A 23,748-nucleotide genomic window follows, 5' to 3' on the forward strand; every position below is an offset into this window, starting at 1 on the left:
TCTCTGAGATCGCTCAGGCTTTAGCCATGTTGATGGAGTCTCAGGTATGGCACCAGCTTGTCAGCTTTTGGTTCTGTGTGGGGATGGTTTAGAATAGGGACAATGGCCTCTGCTTACCTTGATAGTAAACCCTTTAGATTCTCCCTGTATGGCAGTGGTGCTTTTCAAGGTGCCGCAGTGCTGGAGCCCAGTGAATGAGTCTGAGTACGAGTCTGTGTGTGGGTTCTTTAAGAGGAAGTCCTTGGATTCCAGCACTTTCTTCCACTGACTGAATCACGACTGGTTTTTGCAGCCAGAAGATGTAGGGACTTATTTCCTGGCACTGGAATCCTGGGGTGGCGGGCTGGTGTGGAAGGTATCCCTTGCCGATTTTTTCAAACACACAGAGGTGAGGGAACAGCCAGTTCCGTGTCTGTGCCCCCCATACCAGTCTGGATAAATGTGGTTTCTTCAATTCTGTAGTTGTCAGAGACTTCCATTCAACTTGATTTCTGACTGTCTGAGTGATGGTTCTATATTTTAGTTGTAACTTTGATGTGGTTGTGCAAAGAGGTGAGCCGTGTGTGCATACAACACCATCTTGACTGGAAGTCTCTGTATTTTTTATATGAAGGAATTTTCACCCTGGCTGGTGTGTCCCAGTGGATTGAGCGCTGGCCTGTGAACCAAAGGGTCGCTGGCTCAATTGCCAGCCAGGGAACATGCCTGGGTTGTGGGCCAGGTCCCTAGTAGGGGGCATGTGAGGGGCAACCACACATTGATGTTTCTCTCCCTCTCTGTTTCCCTCCCCCCTCTCTAAAAATAAATAATAAAATCTTAAAAAAAATTTTTTTTTCATTTACGATTCATAAGTAGAAGAAGGCTCAGGGAACAAGAGACAGAGTCAGAGTCATAAGGAGGACCCTTGGAGCTTAGGAGAAGGAAAGGGCAGAAATGATCTGTGGGGTAGAAGGGATGAAGAGGAAAGAAAAGGCATGCCGGAATGCATTTGTAGGAGTGGGGGCACGCTTTGGTCAGGGGAGGTAACAGAGTGCTGTGCTGGGGTTGGGGTTCAGGAAAGCAGCACATGTTCTCATTGCTATAGGAGTTTGGGACATCTGAGGGAAGGGAGAGCATCTGAAAAACAAGAAAGACAAAACTCACAGTGAAGTTTCCATGTAGGGGCTCATTGTTCCTGACTCTTTCCTGTGACAAAGTAGAGAATGTTCTTTTGAGCATTTCAAGGTCTTTATGCTTGTGAAGGTGGTGGGAGCAGTTCAAGGGTCACACTAATTCCTGTGAAGGCATATTGTCAAAATGCAAACATGACTCCTCCATGTAATGTCACCTGACAGAGCAACCCAGAGCACGAGCAGGGCCAGGACATGGCTGCTTTTTAGGTAAACATTGTGTTCCCAGTCCCAGGCTGTGTCTGCTTTTTCTTCTAACATCCCTGGATTTAGGATTTGCAGCCTTTAATTTTCTACTTCTGTTGTTCCTGTGTGAAGTGAGGTTGTTTTCAGCTTGTTATTGTTTTCCTTTGCTTCTTATGATTGTCAAGGTCAGCTCTTAAGAATACTTGTTGTCTTTGTCCCAGAGCCTTGTTTACATTTTCTCTATCAAGACTGTGAGAGCATAAAGAATCTGGAGATAATGACCTTCAACTACTGAACACATCCCCTCTGTGAGAGATCAACCTCTTTTGGGATGGGCTCAGAGGTTCTGGTATCGGTGAAGAAGGGAAGCATAGGTTTTAAGTTCTTGTGGCTGCAGCATCAGCTCTGTAGAACAGGGTAAGAAAATGCATACTTTACTGGTCAGGTAGCTCCAAAAGTTCTGACAAGAGTAGATAGAAGAGACTTGTTCACTATATTATTGGTCAGAAAGACTTGCTATCTAAAGCCACTATTAGAATCCCTGAACATGGGAAGTATGTGTGGATTTACACTTGCACTCAAAGGCTCTTTAGAATATGTCTTTCCTGTGCCCCAGAGCTTCTCTCTGTCCTCTCCATCCTGACTTCCTATGTGGTGTAAACAATTCTCACCATGTCTGATGACTAGCAACTATTGAAAGTGTTCCCTTTGTGAAAGATAAACATAAGAATGTGTTGATGTCTGAGATGCCAATTTAGGGTGAGGTTGGATACTGGAATATCTCTGAAGAAGAACATTTCATGTTTGGTCCCATCTGGATGCTCAATCTGCTGCACTGTAGACCAGGATTTAAAAGCATAAACAGGATGAATATATGGTTCCCCAAATTCTATCTTCTGAAGAAGAGAGCCTCTCTGCCTAGAATGCTAAAAAAGTAAAATAAAAGTAAAAGACTTAGTATTTAAAAAATCTGAAGCTGCCTTGGCTGGTAGCTCAGCTGGTTAGAGCCTTGCCTCAAAACGCCAAGATTGCTAGTTTTATTTTTAGGGAACATACAAGAGTTAACCAATGGATCCAAAAGTAAGTAGAACAATTTGAGGTGCCTCTCTTTGTCCTTCTGTGTCCTGTCCCATCTCTAGTATAAATTTAAATTAAAAAAAAATAAACTAAGGGTTACAAGTCATGGGGACTCATTGTGGCTTTAAATTTGCATAAAAAGTTGTCCTCTATTGATTATATTAATAGTATGAGTTGCCTCACTGCCATTAACAGAGGAAACAGAAGATAGGTGATATCATCAATGGTCCCATTACATCTGATGCAGGCTGGGCAGGTACAGTAAAATAGTGCAACCTAACAGGTACAGGAGATGGTCAACCTTGTGCCTGGAGCATGAGCAGGAATTAGCAACAAGACTCATTGGGGCCAAGTGCTGGTGTTAAGAAAAGGTCACACCTTTAAAAAAATATATAGCTGGGACCTAGCACCAGAGGGCCTAGAATGCCAAGGTAAAGAGGTTGGGTTTATCCTGTAGGTAATGGAGAGCCAAAAAAATTATAATGTAGTGCAGACAAAATGATTAGTTTTGTCAAATCTGTTAACATCTGGAGAGCAAGAGTATGAGCACAGCCAATACCTGGGGGCCTGAGCCCCTGGGCCTTGACTCAGCTACCCCCCTCTGTGGGATGTATGGATTTGGGGCTTTGAGTGCCCAAAAGAGAAGACTGGGCCAAGTAGGAAATTTAAGGCAAATAATATAGGGGAAAATCAAGCCCCTTGTAATACTTAGTGTTTAGTCTCCCCCCCGCCCCAAGAAACTCACTGTCTGCTGCATACCAGGCATATGGCCAGTGCTCTAACACGAGGTCTAGTGTCCAGGACACATTGTGGGGTTGCCTAACTCTGCTGCAAGTATAGGAAGGGTTTCCCTGAGGAGGAACATGTAGGCTGGGCCTGAGATCAACAGGAGTCAGGAGGTCAAGAGGCAGAGAATGGGTTCCATTGTGTGCAGCAGCATGTCAAAGGCCTTGAGGCAGAGAAGTGGGTACCCTGCAAAGCGAGAAACCCCGTGATGACACAGAACACTGTAGTTAGTCAACCAACAGAAGCAATTTCATTTAGGCTTTCTTCATATGCTGTGCATTACAATGTCTGCAATCTTCCATGGAAAGGTAAATATGAGTGAAGCCCACCTAATATATGAGTTGACAGATCTTTAAGACACCACAATCAACCCTGTAATTTCACACAAACACCAGAAATAAAAACATAGCCACATCAACAGATGTGAGACTGGAATCACATTAATACTCATTCTCAAAATATTTCAAATGTCAATATACAAATTTATTTATTTCTAAAGGTACTCTTTATTTTTAAGAGAGGGGGAGGGAGAAACACATCAGTGTGTGGTTGCCTCTCATGTGCCCCCTACTGGGGACCTGGCTTGCAACTCAGGCATGTGCCCTGACTGGGAATCAGGGAACCAGCTGAGAACCAGCTGGGAACCAGCTACTCTTTGGTTCCTAGGCAGGCACTCAACTACTGAGCCACACCAGGCAGGACTTAATGATAGTTTATATTCTAAGTAATTACACATATCCAGACATCCATCCCCTTGTCATTTTCAAGCACACTGAAAGTAATGATCTGTTTTAAAATTTTGGATGATTCTTTATAACAAGTATTCTAATTATAGCAATAGCTGAAAATGATTATTAACTTTCTACTGTGAATTCACTGATATTCCAAAATTCTGTTTCAATTACATACTTTACTAAATTTTTTACATTTCAAAGCCACTTTCAGGCATAAATCTTTGGGCTTTGTGCACAGTTATTATTTTGGAGAAAAGCTGATTTTTCTTTACTATGAATGTAGGATTCAACCCATTGTACATTCCCTGATAAATATGGTTGTAGGTCCAATATACTACTTCCTATAATCTCTTTTAAGGTTTTTTGCTAGTATGAATTCTCACATTTTGCAGGAATGTTGAAACAACAAGTTCAACATTCTTTTCATTAATATTGTTTCTTTGGAATGAATTCTCATGTTGAGTAAGGATTTTGAGTGGGTAGAGCTTTGCCACATTTTTTATATTTGCTAGATTGTCTCCAGTATGAATTACTCAATATTGAGAGAGGTAAGAATTAAAAACTTTACCAACTTGTTCTATTTTGAAGGCTCCTCGACCAATATATCTACTGCCTGATGTTGAATGATTAAAAATGTTTAAAGCTTTTGTTCAATTCTTCAAACTGTTTTATTCTTCAGCATGAATTCTCCAATGTTGATTAAATTTTCAGCAGATTAAAAGCTATGCCACATTTCCTATATTTGTACAGTTTATTTAAAGAACAAGTGATTTAATGTTGGATAAGACATCACTTATGATTAAAAGATTTGGCACATACGCTATACTTACATTGTTTCTCTACAGTGTGAAAGGATGTGGAGTAAATTTTGAGGATTAAAGGTTTTGCCACATACTCCATGTTTATGACTTCTCTCAAGTATGATTACTCTGATAATCAGTAACAGTTGAGGACCACTTCAATACTTGGTATATTCCCTACATTTACATGACTTCTCTCTGGTATGAATTCTCTGAGGTTTAATAAGGGTTGAGGAGTGGATAAAGGCTTTATCACATTTGTTACACATATAAGACTTTTTCACCAGCATGAATTCTATTTATAGAATTTGTTGAGTAAGGGTGGAGGACTCCTTAAAGGCTTTGCCACATTCTGTGGGTTTATACCTCTCCATTATGAATTTTCTAATGAGTACTAATCTTTAATGGCTGGCAAAAAACTTTTGCACATTCATTACATTTGTAAGGCTTCTCTCCGGTATGAATTTTCTGATGCAGAGTAAGGTTTTAGGATTGGATAAAGGCTTTATCATGTTTTCTACACTTATAAGGCTTCTCTCCAGTATGAATTTTCTTGTTTAGTAAAGGAGGAGCAAAACCTAAAGGCATTCCCACATTGTCTACATATATAAGGCTTTTCACCAGTATGAATCCTCTGATATTAAGCTTTGAGGACCGGCTAAAGGCTTTACTACATTCTTTGCATATATAAGGTTGCTCTCCAGTATGAAGACTGGCTAAATGCTTTGCCACATTCTCTACATTTATAAGGCTTCTCTCCAGTATGAATTTTCTGATGTTGACTAAAGTTTGAAGAGTTGCAAAAGGCTTTACCACATTCTGTATATTTATAAGGCTTCTCTCCAGTGTGAATGTTCTGATGTTCAACGAGGATTGAGGAGCGACCAAATGCTTTACCACATTCCCTACATTTGTAAGGTTTTTCTCCAGAATGAATTTTCTTATGTTGACTAAGGTTGGAAGAGTGGCTAAAGGCTTTACCACATTCTCTACATTTATAGGGCCTCTCTCCAGTATGTATTTTCTGATTTAGAGGAAGACCCGAAGGCCAATTATATGTTTTACCACATTCTTTACATTTATCTTTTTCTCCAGTACAGATGTTAACTCTATTTAGATTAAATAGTTTACGGAACACTTTCTCACATGGCAAACATTTATAAACTTCCTGCCCAACAGAAATATTTTTTTCAGTACTATTTGAAGATTGCTTAAAAATATTCACATGTTTCCTTCATTTGTTTGTTGTCTCCACAATAGGAATAACCTGATGTGTAATGTGATTTGGGATTTGGTCAAAGACATTTTCACCTTCATAATGGTTCTCTGAAAGATGAGTATCCTGATGTTCGTTAGGATTTGACTTGTGGTTAAAAATTTTCCCACCTTCATTGCACTGATAACTTGTCTTCATTATATGTACTCTGGTAATCAATGAAGATAAGAGGCCTTTAGTGACACCTGTAATTTCATTGATCATTTAACTTATTCTAAAATAACTATTCTGTGATCCCTGTTATACCATGTTGGTTATATTAAAAATCACTCCCCAGTTCATGAAAATTTTATATTGGAAGAAAAACATTGTTTCTCAATGAAGTATAGTAGTTCCTTAATAAAGGGATGGCTAAACTGATCACATTGAAATTTTATATGTGCATTAGAATTCACTAAGTTTTACAAATTATTAACTGAAAGTTTAATCCCACTCTCCATTTCAGACAATTGAATGATCATTCACACAACAAATTATGAGTTACTAGATTTTCCAGACTGCTTTTAGAACAATATAGGCACTTAGAAAATTGTTTCCTTAGTATATACATAAGAGTATACACACTTAGAATATTGGGAAACATATCAATCTGCAAATGTAACTGATTTAAAGTAGGAGTTTTCCCAAATGTGTTCTATTTTTCACCTCTTTAGGTAAAAAGGACTTTATTTTGAATAATTATCCCAAGTAAGTTCTGTGCATTTTAACATCCTTTTATCTTGTCTTACACTTTATCAGGCTTTCAATATGTTATTAAAGGCACAAAATTCATATCTTATCAGTATTACTTTAGAGATTAAATCTTCTATTCCTAGCTTTTTCAACAAGGCCTGATTGTGTTCAGATGACATAGCTGAAATACAGAAAATAAAGGATCACAGGTATCATACTCAGGTAAATGTACATTGAAATGAGAAACAATCATTGAATAAAATACATTATTGAATACTTCAGAAAAAGTAAAATGTTCAAAGCAAAACCAAGAAAGGTACAATGAGGAAAAGTCACATCAAAAAGGAAGAAATAGCCCTGGCTGGTGTGGCTCAGCAGACTGAGTGCCTGCCTGCAAACCAAAGGGTTGCAGGCCAGGTCCCCAGTAGAGGGCATGTGAGAAGCAACCACACATAGATGTTTCTCTATCTCCTACCCTTACCCTCTCTCTAAATATAAGTGAAATAAAAAAAAGGAAGAAACAGTTGCTTATATTTGGCAATAATACTGCCCCAGTGCTTGCTTCAGCAGCACATATACTACAATTGGAATGATACAGAGAATATTAGCATGGCCCCTGTGCGAGGATGACACACAAATTTGTGAAGCATTCCATATTTTTACAAGTAGAAAGGACACATGGACAAAACCTAGGGGCAGGTGGGCCAGAATGGGAGTAAAAAATACAAAACTGTACTTGAACAATAATTAAAATAAAAAAAATAATACTGCCCAAAATGCTCAAGATTGTCTCACCTTTGGACCAGCCCTATGAAACATCAATTTGAAAATTTTTCTAGATGTAGTAAGTAAAATCATAAACAACACTACACCTTATAAACATATAAAATTTTTGTGCATATAAATACATACAATAATATAAAAGTCAGTAATGGTCTAATGACCAATTACAAGTCACTTTGATATTTCCTAAATAACTTTCAATAATACAAGTCATAAAATCTTACATCTATGTTATAACATACACAACATAAAAGCTAGGAATGGAAGATACCAATGACATAGTAGGTAGAGGTGTACAAATGGTAGTAGAAGATAGTAGTAGATAGTTTTTGTATGCAACTGATGCCATCAGTTTAAAATTTATTGTTCTAGCCTTAAAATGTTTTCTGTACCCCCACCCTGGTAAGAATAAAAAGAAAAAAAAATGATCTTGGTTAACTGATGACAAAATTGTTTACTGCAAAATTCATACTGCATCCATGTTAAAAAAATGACAGAAATGAAACATTTTTCAAACTGTAAAATATAAAAGCAGCCCATGAAGTTAGTTGTTTTTTTTACATTAACAGAAATTAACACACAAAAACAAGAATGTAATAACATTATCAATGGTATAAATCAGAATGATATTTAAGACTTATCTTCACGAAAAACATGCACAACATGTTTGAGGAAAGTATAAAACATTGCTGGTCATTTTTAAGAAATCCATAAATGAAAAATTTGCAGGTGTCTTCAATATCAACCGCCATCATGAATAACACAGTAACTATCTAGAGCAGCATGTTCATGACCAATAGACTATTTCACCAGAAACAAGTGGTCATTAACATCCTTCACCCTGGTAAGTCAACAACATGCAATAAAGAAAATCAAGAAAAACTAGCCAAAATGTGTATGGCCACACCAGATGTCATCTTTGTGTTTGGATTCAGAACCCATTTTGGTGGTGGAAGACAACTGGCTTTATGATTTATGATTTGATAAAAATATAACCCCCCAAACATAAGATTTATATGACATGGGTCATATAAAAAAGGCCTCAGGAATACAGTGATAGGAATGCAAAAGCACAATGAACAATGTCAAGGCAACTGCGAAAGCCAATGTGGTGTTGGCAAAAAGAAGAATCTTCTGGCACTTTATTGGTGGTGATTATGCAGATTTTTCATGACAGGATTAATTAGCTAGTAACTTAAAAAATTTATCCCATGATCCTAAACTGGAATGCTAATAGTATAAGGCCTCAGTTGTACCCAACATGATCTAAACATTCCAAGAATTTGCAGTCAGCCTTGGCTGATGTAGCTGACACATCAGTGGACTGAGTGCTGCTCTGCAAATCTGAAAGTTGCCAGTTCAATTCCCAGTCAGGAACAAGTCTGGGTCTACAGTTTGGCCCACGTTGGGGCACATGTAAGAGGCAATCATTAATGTTCCTCATATCAGTGTTTCTCCATGTCTTTCTCCCTCCCTTCCACTCTCTCTAAAACTAAATAAAATATTTACAAAAATTAAATTAATACAGGGTACCATGCAACCAACATAATTATATAAATGAAGTGTACAGTTAAGGGCATCATGCTTTCTAATTTTAAAACATGTCAAAGCTGCTGTTATCAAAAAAGTATATTACAAACATTAAGACATATAAATAATGAAGCACAGTGGACAAGAGCCTACACAACTTCTGGATAAGGTCAAATGACCAACAAGTGTGCTTATTCTAAAAATTAAGAAAAGTATTCTCATTCTGACTGAGCAGGTTAGTTGATTGGACAGTCCTGATATACATAATGGTTTGTCTGATCTTCAGTTAGAACACATACAAAAAGCAATCAATGAATGCAAAAATAAGGGGAACAGCAAGTCAATGTTTGTCTCCCTATCTTCCTTCTTCTTTCTGTAATCAACAAAAATAAAGTATACAATATTTCTGGCTGTAACTAAAGAAGATCTCCAACCAGAATGCTTATACCACAAGAAAAGGACATTCTCATTAACTAATAGTGAGAAAGTTACATGTCCACATGTAAAAGAGTGAAATTGGACCCTTTACCTAAATAGTATGCAAATATTAAATCACAATGGAGAAAAGACATAAACATAAAGCTAGTAACTCTAAATCTATTAAATGAAAATGTATGGAAAAAAACATTTTTAAAGATTATTTTTAGAGAGAGGGAAAGGGAGGCAGAAAAACATCTATTGGTTGCCTCACAAGTGCCCCCATCTGGGGACCTGGCCCGCAACCCAGGCATGTGCCTGGACTGGTAATTGAACCAGTGACAGTTAGGTTCTCAGGATGCCATTCAATCCACTGAGCCACACAAGCCAAGCTGGAAAAAATTTTGACATTTTTGTTTATTCCTTGTAACACCAAAAAGTAAATAAAGCAAATGAGAAAGAAAAATAAAGAAAATGAAACTCTGCAGGTTGAGCAGGAAATCTGGCAGTCATCCTCACCTAGGGAGACCAGGTTCTTGTAGTTCTCCAACATCACATCTGTGTACAATTTCCACTGAGCTGGGTCCAGGAACTCCAGCTTCTCCTGGGAGAAATCTATGGCCACATCTCTGAAGGTCAATGATCCCTGATTAAAAGGACACACTTACATTGGAGCCACAGACCAACTTCGTACTGTCATCCAACATGAAAACAGTGTTAGGAAAAGTGGTTTTGATCTAGGAGCATATCCTGAATTATCTCATAAAATTATATTGACCCAAAATGTTCTCTAATGTATTTTATAACACTGAGAAATGAGGATGACACAGGTCCACAAATCCACTGCAGACACTTTTCTTTTCAGGAAAATAAACTTTGAAATGAAGGAATAGACACAGGTATATGAGTTGTTGAGTATTGTGTTTTTCTCCTTCACGATCAATTGTGGATCTTTCACAGCTGGAAAAGGCATGGTGAGTTGAAAGTGTAAGTACTTCACGTTTAATTCAGACAACAAAGACATGTAGATTTGTAAAAATGCAGATTCTAATTTAGAAGTTCTGGGATGGGGCCTGTATTTTCACATCTTTAATAAGCTCACTTTTTATTAGTGACAGCAGTGTCTTTGGTCAGGTGCCATACTGCCGAATAGCACAAAAAGGAAACCATACAATAATTCACACATGACATTGAACTGAAGGACTTGTATAAGATTTATAGTTCTAAATAAATAAGAAACACAGGACCACAATTTTATTTGAAAATTTGTACACGTAATCTTAGAATAAGATTATTCTTCCTCTGTTATGAGAATATTTTCTGAAACATAAAGGGCAGACCTTGACTTTTACTCAAACTTGATCTACAACTTTTCAAAAAAAGGCAAATACACCAAACACCTCATGAATGTCCACGGCAGTTTCTGTAACAGAAGAATGAAAGCATCTTAAGAGTACAAAGACTAAGTATCTCAACTGTTAACATTTTATGCAGACAGACAACATACATATGGAAACTAAGTACAAATGAAATGTGATAGAAAACAGAATTTTCATGTCAATGAACATTATTTTGTCATTGTGTAAATCTCCTAAATCTACTACTACTTGTGGATGATGACCTTTGTGTTTTATAAATACAGTAAGTATAGGAACACAGATGATGATAAAAAAGTTAAAGCTAGTGTTAGTTTTTTATTTCTTTTAATATTTCTGGGTATCATTAGTGGAAAGCTATACTTAGAAATTTAACTGACTGAACATATATTAATATGATTCTTGTAAAGTCTTGAAAATACAAAAAGTAGAGTTAGTCTGTGACGTGTAGAATATAATAAAAATTAACAGGAGATCTGATTAATTAAATTCTCCACCTGTAAAGCCAATAATTTCTATGAAATGAATGGATGGCCTTCATTTTCCAAAGGAAAGAGAAACAAAAAAGAGGGGAGTTTCCAGATGAAATGTGATCCTTTGAGTACATCTCTTGATAATTCCCTGCTGGACCCTCGTTAATGATGAGCACCTCAGTGAGTTGATTATCAGGTGGACTGGAAGAATGGATATCAGGTGACTGAGGCACCTGGGAGGACATGTCATCACTGCTGTGACATTACTGGCAAAAATAAAAATACATAAATCATTATGTGAAAATGATCATAAATGAACATTAAATTTTGCAAACATCAATGCACATATACCTTCCATGTTTTTTTCTATGCAAATACCATAGTGCATTTAAACTGTAAAAATTCTGTACCAAAGTAGTAAGCAGTTGTGTTCTGTGTGCTCTCTCCTTTGTCAGAACTCTCTGAGCTATGCTGACCAGTAAAATGTGCATTTTCTTACCTCTGGTTTACAGAGCTGATGCTGCAGCCACATGAACCTAAAGCCTACATTTACCTTCTTTTTTGATATCCCACCCTCTGAGCTCATCCCTACAGGGGTGTTGGACATGGGTGCCTTCCAGGTTGATCTGTCACAGAGGGGATGTGTTCAGTAGTTGAAGGTCATTGATTCAGGATGGGAATTCCTCATGTGTTTGAGGAGGCTGGATAAAAAGAATGCAGAAACGGCTCTGGTACAATGGACAGAAATATATAAACTGCTGACCTTGACAATCAAGAAAAAGAAAAAATAAGTAGATAAAAACCACCTCACTAGGCAAGAACATTAGAATGAGAAAAATAAAGATTGCCCATTCTTAATAAACTGATTTTAGGAGGAAAAGCAAACACAGCCTCTGACCCACCAGGATGCATTGTTTACCTGAGAAGCAGCCATGTCACCCTGCTCCCACTGTGGGTTGTTTTCTCCTGGAATGACATGCTGAGGAGTCACACATGCATTTTGATGATGTGCCTTCAAGGACCTCAGCACAGCCATTTTAATCTGCTTCTACCACAATCACAGGCAGAAGAACCTGGAAATGATGAAAAGGCCACTCTTTCCTGTCCTTTGTCACAGGAGAGTCAGTAACAAAGAGCTCCTACATGGAGACTATACTGTGAGTTTTTTCTTCTTTTCAGGTGCCGTCTCCACCCACAGATGTCCAAAAACTCCTATGAGAACGTGCATTGCTCTTCTGAACCCCAAACCCAGCAGAGCATCGTGTTACCTCCTCTGACCAAAGCCTGCTTCTCATTGTCACATATGCATCTAGGCATGTCTTTTCTTCCCCTTCCCTCCCATCCTGCAGATAACCTTTACCTTTCTTTCTTCTAAGCTCCAAGTGTCCTTCTTCTGACTCTATCTCTTGTTTCCCTTGACCCCACTTCTTCTATGTGTGACTAAGTAAAAAAAATTTTTAATGAAAAATAAAATGCACACTGGCTGGTGAAGCTCAGTGGATTGAGCGCAGGCTGCGAACCAAAGTGTCGCAGGGTCAATTCCCAGTCAGGGTACATGCCTGGGTTGCAGGCCATGACCTCCAGCAACCACACATTGATGTTTCTCTCTCTCTCTCTTTCTCCCTCCCTTCCCTCTCTAAAAATAAACTTTAAAAAGTTAATAAATAAATAAATAAAATCTTTAAAAAAATGCATGCTGTGCCCTGGTGACTCAGTTGGTTGCAGCATCATCCTGTACACAGAAAATGTTGTGAGTTTGATTCCAGATCAGAGTACTTATCTAGACTGCAGCTTTGATACCTGGTCCAGGCCCATTGATGTTTCTCTTTCACATCAGTGTTCCTTCCTCCCTCTCTCATCAATAAGCACATACTTGGATAAGAATTTATTAATTTTTTAAAAAAGCATCCCAAAGCTTTCCTGCCAATCCCTAAACACAGCATATTATTTCCCAGAGCACTTAATTAAATAATGATGCTCCATCCAGAGAAGCTGTCCAACTCTGTGGAGGATGACAAACCCCATGTCATTTGTCAGAACTTCTCAAGTGATTTAATAGGACTCTGAAGGGAAACAGTGTAGATTTAATACACATGTAGACTGGAATGTAATGAGGGCTCCACTCTTATAATCCTGTAGGTCTGCAATGCAGCCCATGAAATGGCATCTTAATTTAGTTCCCTCCTGGTGCCCATGTTGCTCCCCTAGAGCTGTTTTCTGTAGCACTAGGCCAGACATATCAGACCCATCACACCTCAGACCTCTGGGTACTGTGAGGACTTTGGGGAGAAACTTCTAAAATGACAGGCTCCCAGAGCAAAAATTTTTTGTTATTATCCAGGAAAAAACAAGTAATTACATTAAAAACATTTAATGATAAATGCAAGTTTTGATGCTGAAATTTAGAAGAAAATATTAGCCATGAAAACATGCCTATCAAATTACACAATCAAGAGATTTGCTTTCGCCCTGGCTAGTGTAGCACAATGGATTGAGTGCTGGCCTGGGAACCAAAGGGTCACAGGTTGGATTCCCACTCAGGACACATGCCTGGGTTGCAGGCCAGGTACCCAGTAGGGGGCACACAAGAGGCAACCACATATTGTTTCTCTCCCCCTCCTTCTCCTTCCCCACCCCTCCCTCTAAAAATAAATAAATAAAATATTAAAAAATATATAGATGGGCTTTTTGGAACTATGTTTCAGGTCAATTCAGTCCATCCTTTAATATTTTTAGAGAAAGGAAAAGATTTGAGCAGAACAGCTCCTTTTGGCCAGTTACTAATTCAACAAATCACATACATGCATGAAAAAAGCTGCTGAACATTAGATGAATTTATAAAATTGGTTGTGACTGTTAAGATTATAGACATCCTTACCAAGTGCACACTGAAATAGCCTGATATTATTAAGTACCAATGTATGTTCCAACATATTATAAACAGTGCAAAATATGCAGGGCTCAGATTTTAAACTGGGCACAATATATTTAAAAGAAAAACTATTTTTTAAATGACTTCTATGGTCAAAATTAAAAAATGTTGAGACTACCTCACACTTAGAAAAGAATATTATGTGCTAGTTAACAGGTATCACTAATGCTTATTTCAGAAGTGAATGACTGACTACCTGCACAAAAACAGATACTCAACATACTACGGTTTATCTCAATGTGTTTTTTAAAAATAAATTCAATGTGAGATGCAAAAGGATAAAAGCAAATTCATTGAGCTGCAAGAAAAAAAAAGACCCTATGCTTTAATGTTCCTGGAAAAGTATCACGTAGTGACAGACTTACTAATTTTTTCTTCCAAGTTACCTCTCTCTTCCCATCCCAGGAAATGACAAGGGACCCATTACTGCCAGACAAGTCTTTGACGTCTGAGTAAATAGGGGTTGCAACTGGAAGTAAGTAATTACAAAATTCATGAGCCTTACAAACTGGACATTTGTAATCTTCATTCAAATCTGTTTAACTGAAACAATTCAGCAAATGTGAAACTAAGTAAGATTACAAAGCCACAAGCCCACAAATCACAATGTTTTCCTCCACATCCCCTCAAGTAGCCATTCATTCACACTCGGTTTCCCCTTCTCCTGCTACTCTGTACTTCTGTGTATGGATCTGTTTCTGTCTTTTCCGTGTTTCTCTGCACTGTTGTCCTTTCCTGTGTTTCCTCTAGCCCCTCCCCTGCTCTTTCTCCCCTTTTCTGTAATCTGTACCTACACCTGTTCCCTCAAACAATTGCTGGCTCAAACCTATTTCACCTTCACTTGCTCGTTCTCCCTGATATTTCTGAATCTCTCATTTCCATACACTTCTGCGTCCCCTGCATGTCTGTGTTCCCTGTGCTGCCTCAGTTACAGTCTTTCCTGTCCCCCGCTGGCTGACTCTCAGTGCTGTTTCTCACTGATCCCTCATCTCAAACCTCCTCTGTATCTCCGCTCTCGCTCCCCCAGTTGATCTCCTGAGAACCACTCCCTCCGTCTGAAGCGCCTCACTCTTTGCTGCTCCCACGTCTGTTAGCTACTCCTCCGGCTAGTCTCCCCACTTATCCTTTAATTCCTATGTCGCGGCCCCGTCCTTCCCACATGCGCTGACTTGCCCTCTCTAATGGCCCTTCACCGACATTTTCTCCTCCTCACGTGTCCGTCTCTCTCATGCCGGCTCCGGATCCCCTCACACCGTCCTTCCCGCGCTTTCCAGCCGCCGGTTCGCCCTCACTGCTTCCACAAATCCGCTGCCCGCGTAGGGCAGGTCATCTTCTCTGGGGACACCATGTTCTCCCCTCCTAAGTCCCACCCCAAGGAAAGGGTGCTTTTCTTGGATTCGGGTCACTACTAAATTGGGAGTTGGGTCAGCAGATGCCCCAGCCATGCCGAAATCTGGGCTCCAGGGACCGAGAGTGGTGAGGCGGGGAAGGGGTGCACAGGATTTGACTGCATCTCCAGAGTTTAAAGGGCGTGGGGTGGGAGTGCTGCCCAGGGAAGAGCTTTCAGCAGGAAAACCACGAGGCAGGTGGAGAGACCGCTGGCCAGAAGGCCCCAAGTTTCCCAGAAACTAGCACGGAGAGTGTCACAGGGACGCCAGACTTACCGTTGTAGGAGGCTCCCGAGCCCCCGCTCGTCTTCGACGTCTACAGTACCTTTCAAGCTTCACGGGCGTAGGAAGGAGGACTGAAAACTCAAATTTCAACCTGAAAAACCAAAACTTGGAAGGACCAAGTGAACATTTTTATTCCAAGCTGCTTTCGCGTCAGGAGGACACTGCGCGTGCTCCTTAGGTCAGCAGATGGGCGGAGTCCGAGTTTGTGCTCACTGCCTCCTCAGTGAGGGCAATGGGAGGGGGACAGGAAGGTGGGATGGGGGAGATTTGAAAAGGACTAGTCCGGAGCAGAGATGAGAAGTACAGGGAAACGGCAATCGCAGTGGCGTGGCCTGGGCTCCATTCCAGCTAGTTCACCTTGATTGTAGCCTTCCTCCTTCACTGCTTTTCCTTTATCCACATAATTATTGCTAAAATTTGTAACATTTCTTTTCAAAATTACTATTTTGGTGACCCCCCAAAGATTACATTTTGCCTAAGATCTTTTCCACCCCTTGCAACCTTTCCCCTGGAGTGTCGCCTTCCTGAGTCTATAAAATGGCTGTGGTAGGGAAGAAGGCAGGTTCTGGGGACTGAGTCTGAACACAGTTCTAGGGACTGGAGGCAGCACCTGACAAAAGGCCAGGCAAGTGCAGTGACAATTAAGAAGTGAATGAGTGCCATGTATAGACCTGCTGGGTAGAGTCCTGAATTTCTAGAAGCTTTGCTTCCAAAGTATCTTTTTCACCTTTAAAAATGTTGCTGTTGAGCCCTGGCTGGTGTGGCTCAGTGGATTGAGCACTAGCTTGTGAATCAAAGGGTTCCTGTTTCAGTTCTCACTTAGGGCATATGCCTGGGTTGCAGGTCAGGTCCCAGGTTGGGAGCTTGGGAGAGGCAACCACACATTGATGTTTCTCTCCCTCTCTTTCTCCCTTCCTTACCATGTCTCTAAAAATAAATAAGATTTTTTAAAAAAGTGTTGCTTAAAAAAATGCTGCTATCGAAATCAGAAAAGTTGGCATTCATTTTGCCTGTCACCACCAAAACCAAGAAGTAGAGACAAAGATTGAATCTTTATAGTGGTTTTATGCAGATGGCTGGAGATCTGAGAAGATGGTGGGTTATGTATTCTAACAGACTGTCTTACATTTCATTTTAAGTCAGCCTTTGTTATAAGGAGAGAAAAAGTGTAGGTAAGGTGTTTGAAATGGGGTGGGGGGAGGAATGTAGATAAATGGTTTGTGATTAATGGAAAATGTTGATGAGATAAAAGCTGCAGTGCAGCAATCTCTCTAGCATCCTTTTACTTATTGACAGGTGGCTTTTTTATCTATGTTCTGTGCAGCAAGGTCTCGCTCTCTGGGCTCAGATACCATCTTGATTGCTTGCAGTCCTCCTGGGGCACTGAGATCAAATTGCTTGTAGTCCAGGACTCCAGGTGGGTCATATTGTTAGTTCCTGAAACAATAGCTTTAAGTGTGTGTGTATATATGTATATAAATATTTTCTTTAGTCATTTATGGCTTCTCAGCCTTTTGGCTAAGATCAAATGTATCTGTTCTCATCAGTTTAATATCTGATATATTGTCTATCTGAGAACATTATATTAAATGGATTTTTGGAGCTGGGAGATGGAATAGGAGCTAGCTCTGTCCACTCCGCACATTGACTTGTATTGCAGTGCTTTTGAGAATGGTGCACCAGAAAAGATTTTATATATTCCTTTTTAGAGGGGAAGAGAGGGAGAGAAACATCACTGTGTATTTACCTTTTGCGTACCCCCTACTGGGGACCTGGCCTGCAACCTAGGCATGTGCTCTGACTGGGAATGGAACCAGCAACCACTTGCTTCACAGGCTGACACTCAATCCACTGAGCCTCACCATCCAGGGCTTAAGTATATTTTTTTGATTATGCTATTATGTTTGTCCCATTTGTTTCATCCTTCTCAGACCTATACCTCCTTCCCTCCAGTATCCCCCCACCCTGCTTTGTTCCAAGGGTCATACAGATAAGTTCTTTGGTTTCTCCATTTCCTATACTATTCTTAACCTTCCCCTGTCTATTTTGTACTTACTATTTATGCTTCCTATTCCCTTTACCTGTTTTCCCCATCCTTTCCTCACCCCCTCCCTACTGATAACCCTCCATGTGAACTACATTTCTGTGATTCTGTTCCTCTGCTAGTTGTTTGTTTAACTTGTTTTTGTTTTAGGTTCAGTTGTTCATAGTTGTGTTTGTTGTCATTTTACTGTTCATAGTTTTGATCTCCTTTTTCTTGGATAAGTCCCTGTAACATTTCATATAATAAGGGCTTGGTGATGATGAACTCCTTTAACTTGACCTTCTCTGTGAAGCACTTTATCTGCCTTTCTATTCTTTTTAAAAAATATATTATTTATTTATTTATTTATTTGTTTGTTTTTTAGAGAGGGGGAATGGAGTGAGAAAGAGAGGGAAAGAAATACCAATGTGTGGTTGACTTTTGTGCATCCCCAACTGGGAACCTGGCCTGAAACCCAGCAATGTGTCCTGGCTGGGAATCAAACCAGCAACCCTCTGGTTCGCAGGCTGGCAGTCAGTCCACTGAGCCACACCAGCCAGAGCTGTCTCCCTATTCTAAATGATAGCTTTGCTGGATAATCTAGGTTGTAGGTCCTTGCTTTTCATGACTTTGAATACTTCTTTCAGCCTACCTCTGTAACATTCTAAATAAACATTGTCTTATAATTTGGGGAAAAAAAGTCCTTAATGTTGCCCCAGCTAGAGTGCAACTTTTGTCAACTGTGCTAAAAAATGTTTTGTGCTTTATCATAGCTTGTTGTTGCATACAATGTGCTCCCTTATGTGGATCTGCAATTAAATGTATTCCTAAACCCTCTACCAGATGGTCTAATGACAAGATACGTGCCTATAACAAAATGAGTATTTGCATATGAAATGGATCTCATAGAAATAAGATAGTTTAAACTAACAGTGGGGGAATGATGGGAGACTCAAATGTTGGAAAAATTTTAGTTTCAGGTAATGGCTAATAAGCTTTGCAATCAATGTTTGTAAAAAACTGTTGTTTCAGGAACTGAAGGCATGACCCAACTTCGCTCCAGGCGAAGCAGTTCCACGGTTGTGCCTCTGGAGGACCACAGGCAATCAAGATGGTGTCTCAGCCATTGTATTCCAGGGTGAGACACCCACTGACAAAACAGATGAAAACCATCGCCCAAGTCACAGATAAAAGAATGCTGCAGCTTTTATGTGCTTAACTATTCCCCTGCATACCGAACTCATTAACTACACTTTTCCCGTTCTTATAAAAAGGGCAGGCCTGGAATGAAATGTAAGACATTATCTCAGGGTACATAACCTGAAGTTTTCTCAGATCGTTGGCAATCTAAATAAAGCCTCCCATACAGAGTCAACTTCTGTCTGTACTTGCTGAGTCTAGTGGTGGCAAGCAGCACAAACATCAACTTTTCTGGTTTCATAACAGCATTTTTAAAGCTGGAAAAGAATCTTTGGAGGCAGAGCCCATGGAATTCAGGCCTCTTCCCAGGCAGTTCCACAAGGTGGCACTCATTCACTTTCTAATTGTCACTGAGCCTACCTGGATCCCAGTCAGGTCCCGTGCCCAGTCAGAGAGAATCTGCCCAGACTCCTCCCCAGAACGCCCCCTTTCCCCTCCCAGCGCCCTTTTGTATAGATTGCGGAAGGTGAGAGTCCAGAGGGAAGGTTACATTGTGTGGTAAAGATCTTAGCGAAAATTTAATCATTGTAGTATCACCAAAATACTTATTTTTGAAAAGAACTCGCTCAAATTTTAGGAATAATTATGTGGATAAATGAATGACCAAGGATTGTTTATAACGTAGGGGATCAAGGTGGAATGGAGCCCAGGCCACGCCACTAAGTCTGCCCCCGTCCCCGATTCATCTTTTCACTGGCCTGGCCCTTTTCAAGCCCGGCCTCTATCCCCTCCGCCAGTACTCTGCGGAAGCGCTCAGCTGAGGCTCTGACCCACCCATCAGAGTTTTGAGTGAGGAGCATGCGCAGTCTCTTACGGACCAGGAACCGACTGGAGAAACAAAAGGTCAGGCCATTCTTCCTGCTTTGGGTTTTCCTAGTTGAAGGTTAATTTTCCAAGTTCTCATTCCTAGGCAGGGAAAGGCTGAGGATCACTACAAACGGTGAAATCCCTTTCCGAGCTTCCTATAGCGGTGAGTCGGGGTTCCCTGTGAGACCCTGAGGCGTGGATGCTCTGCATTCTTTTGTACCCTTCCCCACGGCTTGTTGTCTCTGCTGATTGCACCCCGACTGGGGGGGGTCTGCAGTCCGTCCCACCTGAGACCTCCACGTCCCCCATTTAATAAGCGGCCTGAATTCCAGTAAGAGCACACTTTCCTAGAGTGGGTCTTAGGTGGGGAAATCACGTTGTTCCGAGGAGAAGTGATCAGCCCCATGCGGGGAGGGGCTTTGTGGAAGCGGTGAGGGCGAAGGGGCGGCTGGGAAAGCGGCGGAATGAGGCTGTGACGGGGATCCGGGAGGCGCAATAGGAGAGACGGACACTTGAGGAGAAGAAAAGGCGGATGAGGGACAGTAGGAGACAGCAACGCAGGGGAGGTGGGAGGGACATAGGAGTGAAAGGGTAGGTGGGGAAAGTAGCCGGAGGAGGAAGACCGGGGAGAAATGCCGAGGATGGGGCGGGGTGGGGGGGAGCCCCAGAGAGACTAGGGGAGCTGACAGGGAGAAGGGCCTGTGAGCAGACGTAGGGGCAGCAAAGAGCGAGGCTCTTCTGGCAGAGGGAGTGGTTCTGAGGGGACGAGTTAGGGAGCGAGAGCAAGGACGGAAAGGGGGTTTGGGCATGACGGATTAAGACTGAGAAACGGCACTGAGTCAGCCTGTTTGAGGGTGGGGGGGTGACAGGAAAGACTGTAACTGGAGCAGCAGAGGGGACACCGGCGTGCAGGGGATAGTGGAAGGCAGATGGGAGCAATCAGAAAGATTGGGAGAAAGTGCAACTGAAATAGTTTTCAGTTGTTTCATGAAACTCGTGTAGGTACAGCAATAGAGAAAAGGGAAGAAAGAGCAGAGGAGGTTGGAGGGGAAACACAGGAAAGGATAAAAGTGCAGAGAAACAGGGAAGAGACAAACAGATCCATACGCAGAAATATAGTACCAGGAAGAATGGGAACCTGGATGTGGATGATTAAGTTGTGAGATAATCAGCTTGTGGTTTAACATTTGCTAATTTTTTTCACTTAATTTGAATTGGAATTACAAATCCCCACTTTATAGGACTTGTGAATTTTATAATTATTTGCTCTCACATGATGCTTTTTTCCTACTACCTCTCACATTGAATTTATCTTTAAAAAACGTATTGAGATAAATCTTATTCTGTTGGATATCTTTTCTGTAAATAGTTATTAACTTTTAAAATAAGCATTGGTGTTATGTTTTTTTTTTTAAATTTACTTCTTTTCAAGAGAGGGAAAGGGAGGGAGAAGGAGAGGGAGAGAAACATCAATTTGTGAGAGAAACATCAATCATCAGCCTCTTGCACACCCCCAACTGGGGACGCATCCCACAACCCAGGCATGTGTCCTGACTGGGAATCAAACCAGTTACCTTTCAGTTTGCAAAAGGATGCTAAACCCACTGAAAAACACCAGTCAGGGCAAAACTTTAACCTTAGAAGTCATTACCTTAAAAAATAATTCCAGATAGTTTTCCTTTTGACTATGTTGTGTGTAGTTTAAATTCTGAGTCCTGCATCCTTTCTACCCTTTCTCATACGTTGGAATGTCCATTGGTACTTAGTAAATAATACCAGGTTATTTCACTGTGCAATGGGTAAGGGTGTGTATAATCTTACTACAGTCAGAACGTAGTTTCATGAGTTTCTCCAACGTTCCCCAACTCTTTCCTTCTCATTATGTGATTTGTTGAATTATTGACTGAGTCACAAAGGAGCTGTTCCCCTCAAGTCCCTCTTGTCCATTCTCTGAAAATACTGACAGAAATATTGGATTGACCTGAAACATGGTTCCCAGAAAGCACATGTATTGATTGTGTAATTTAACATTATCATAGGAAATATTTTTTAAAGTTTTCAGTATCGTATCTTGCATTATTTTATATTGCTTTTTTATTTTTAAAGATTTTATTTATTTTTAGATGGGAAGGGAGAGGGAGAAAGAGAGGGAAACATCAACATGTGGAAACATCACTTGAGAAGTTTGAGAAATGACATCAGCTATGCCATCCACAGAGCTGTACAACTGCTCTGGGTGGAGCATCATTGTTTATTGAGGTGCTCCAGGTTATGCTAAGATGCAGCCAGGAATTTGTAGGAGTGCTTTGGGATGCATTTTTTAAAAATAATCATTCATGGATATACTTATTGATTATAGAGACAGAGGAAAAGAGAGAGAAACATTGATGTGATAGAGAAATATCAATGGGCTTCCTCCCACATGCATTTTGAAGGGTATAGGACCTATAACCTAAGTAAGTTTCCTGACCAGCAATCAAACTCGCAACATTTTGGTATATGGAGTGATGCTGCAATCAGCTGAATGACTCAGCTGGGTCATGCATTTTTTTTTTAATAAAAAAATTTTATTTAAAGACATAATATTAGAAAAAGTGGGAACAATAGACAGTCAAAAGAAGTGCCCTTGCAACTTAGAAAGAAAGGACAAAGGTAATCTGTAGGTTGAAAGGGAAGGAGAAGAGGAAAGAAAAGGTATGCTAGCATGCCTTTGCAAGGGCAGGGAGCAGACTTTGGTCAGTGGAGACAATGGGGTGCTCTGCTGGGTTTGGAGTTCAGGAGAGCAGCACACATTCTCATTGCTGTATGAGTTTATGTGGACATCTGTCTGGGGAGAGAGCACCTGAAAAGAAGAAAGAGAAAACTGCCAGTGTGCTCTTTATTTACGAGCTTACTATTCCTGACTCTCCTGTGACAAAGGACAAGGGAGGATAACCTTTCCAGCATTTTCAGGTCCTTCTGCTTGTGACTGTGTGAGAAGCAGATTAAAAGGCTGTGTGAAAACCTTCAAAGCCATATCCTCAAAAAGAGACGTGACTACTCAGCATATCGTCTTCTGAGAAAACATCCTGGAGTAGGACCAGGACAACATGGCTGCTTCTCAGGTAAACAGTGTATCCTGGGTCAGAAGCTATGTTTGTTTTTCTACCTAACATCAGTGGATTTAAAACCTGCAACATTTATTTCTCTGCTTCTGATGTGAGGTTAATTTTATCTACTTTTTTTTCTTTTCTTATGATTGTTAAGGTCACCAGTTTATATACTTCTCTCCTTTGTCCTAGTGCCTGTATTATCTTCATCCAGACTGATGAAGGCCATGACGAATTTCCACCTGTAATTAATGACCTTCAATTACTGAAAACATCCCTTCTGTGACACATCAACCTGGCACCCCTGTCCCTCATCCCTGTTGGGATGGGCTCAGAGGCTCGGGTATTGGTGGAGAAGGGAATGTAGGTTTAGGTTCATGTGTTTGCAGAATCAACTCTGTAAACCAGGAATAAAAAGTGCTTATTTTACTGGTCAGGATTGCTCAGAAAGTTCTGACAAAGAGGAGTAGATAGAAGAGACTTGCTTACTAGTTTGGTATAAAAGTCTTGCTATTTAGATGTACTTGTTGTTTAAGTGCCCTGGCCAGCGTGGCTCAGGGGATTGCGCACCCGACTGTGAAGCAAAGGGTCACCAGTTCGATTCCCAGTCAGGGCACATGCCTGGGTTGTGGGCCAGGACCCCAGTAGAGGGCATGTGAGAGACAACCACACATGGATGTTTTTCTCCTCTTTCTCCTTCCCCTCTCTAAAAATAAATATAATCTTAAAATAATAAAGTAAAAAT

The 23,748-nt window shown here is 40.5% G+C and overlaps 1 protein-coding gene, 1 long non-coding RNA gene, 2 other non-coding genes and 1 pseudogene across 4 annotated transcripts in view; 3 read left to right on the forward strand and 2 right to left on the reverse strand.

Moving 5' to 3' along the window:
* The window catches only part of LOC123824202 (zinc finger protein 420-like), a 69,636-nt gene that overhangs the window by 30,432 nt on the left and 15,456 nt on the right, over positions 1-23,748 (forward strand).
* On the reverse strand, positions 5,052-6,144 carry LOC123824111 (annotated as a pseudogene).
* LOC123824206 lies at positions 7,255-7,361 on the forward strand. The gene has a single exon (XR_006786671.1). It is a non-coding gene; the product is annotated as a U6 spliceosomal RNA (small nuclear RNA).
* Positions 7,928-16,028, reverse strand: LOC123824203. Its single transcript, XR_006786668.1, has 3 exons — positions 15,876-16,028; positions 12,199-12,352; positions 7,928-11,980 (listed from the first exon to the last, which is right to left on the reverse strand). It is a non-coding gene; the product is annotated as an uncharacterized LOC123824203 (long non-coding RNA).
* On the forward strand, positions 17,383-17,569 carry LOC123824212. The gene has a single exon (XR_006786677.1). It is a non-coding gene; the product is annotated as a U2 spliceosomal RNA (small nuclear RNA).

The sequence above is a fragment of the Phyllostomus hastatus genome, unplaced genomic scaffold (genome assembly GCF_019186645.2).
Source record: "Phyllostomus hastatus isolate PE091 unplaced genomic scaffold, TTU_PhHast_1.1 phas_contig_549, whole genome shotgun sequence".
Lineage (NCBI taxonomy): Eukaryota > Metazoa > Chordata > Mammalia > Chiroptera > Phyllostomidae > Phyllostomus > Phyllostomus hastatus.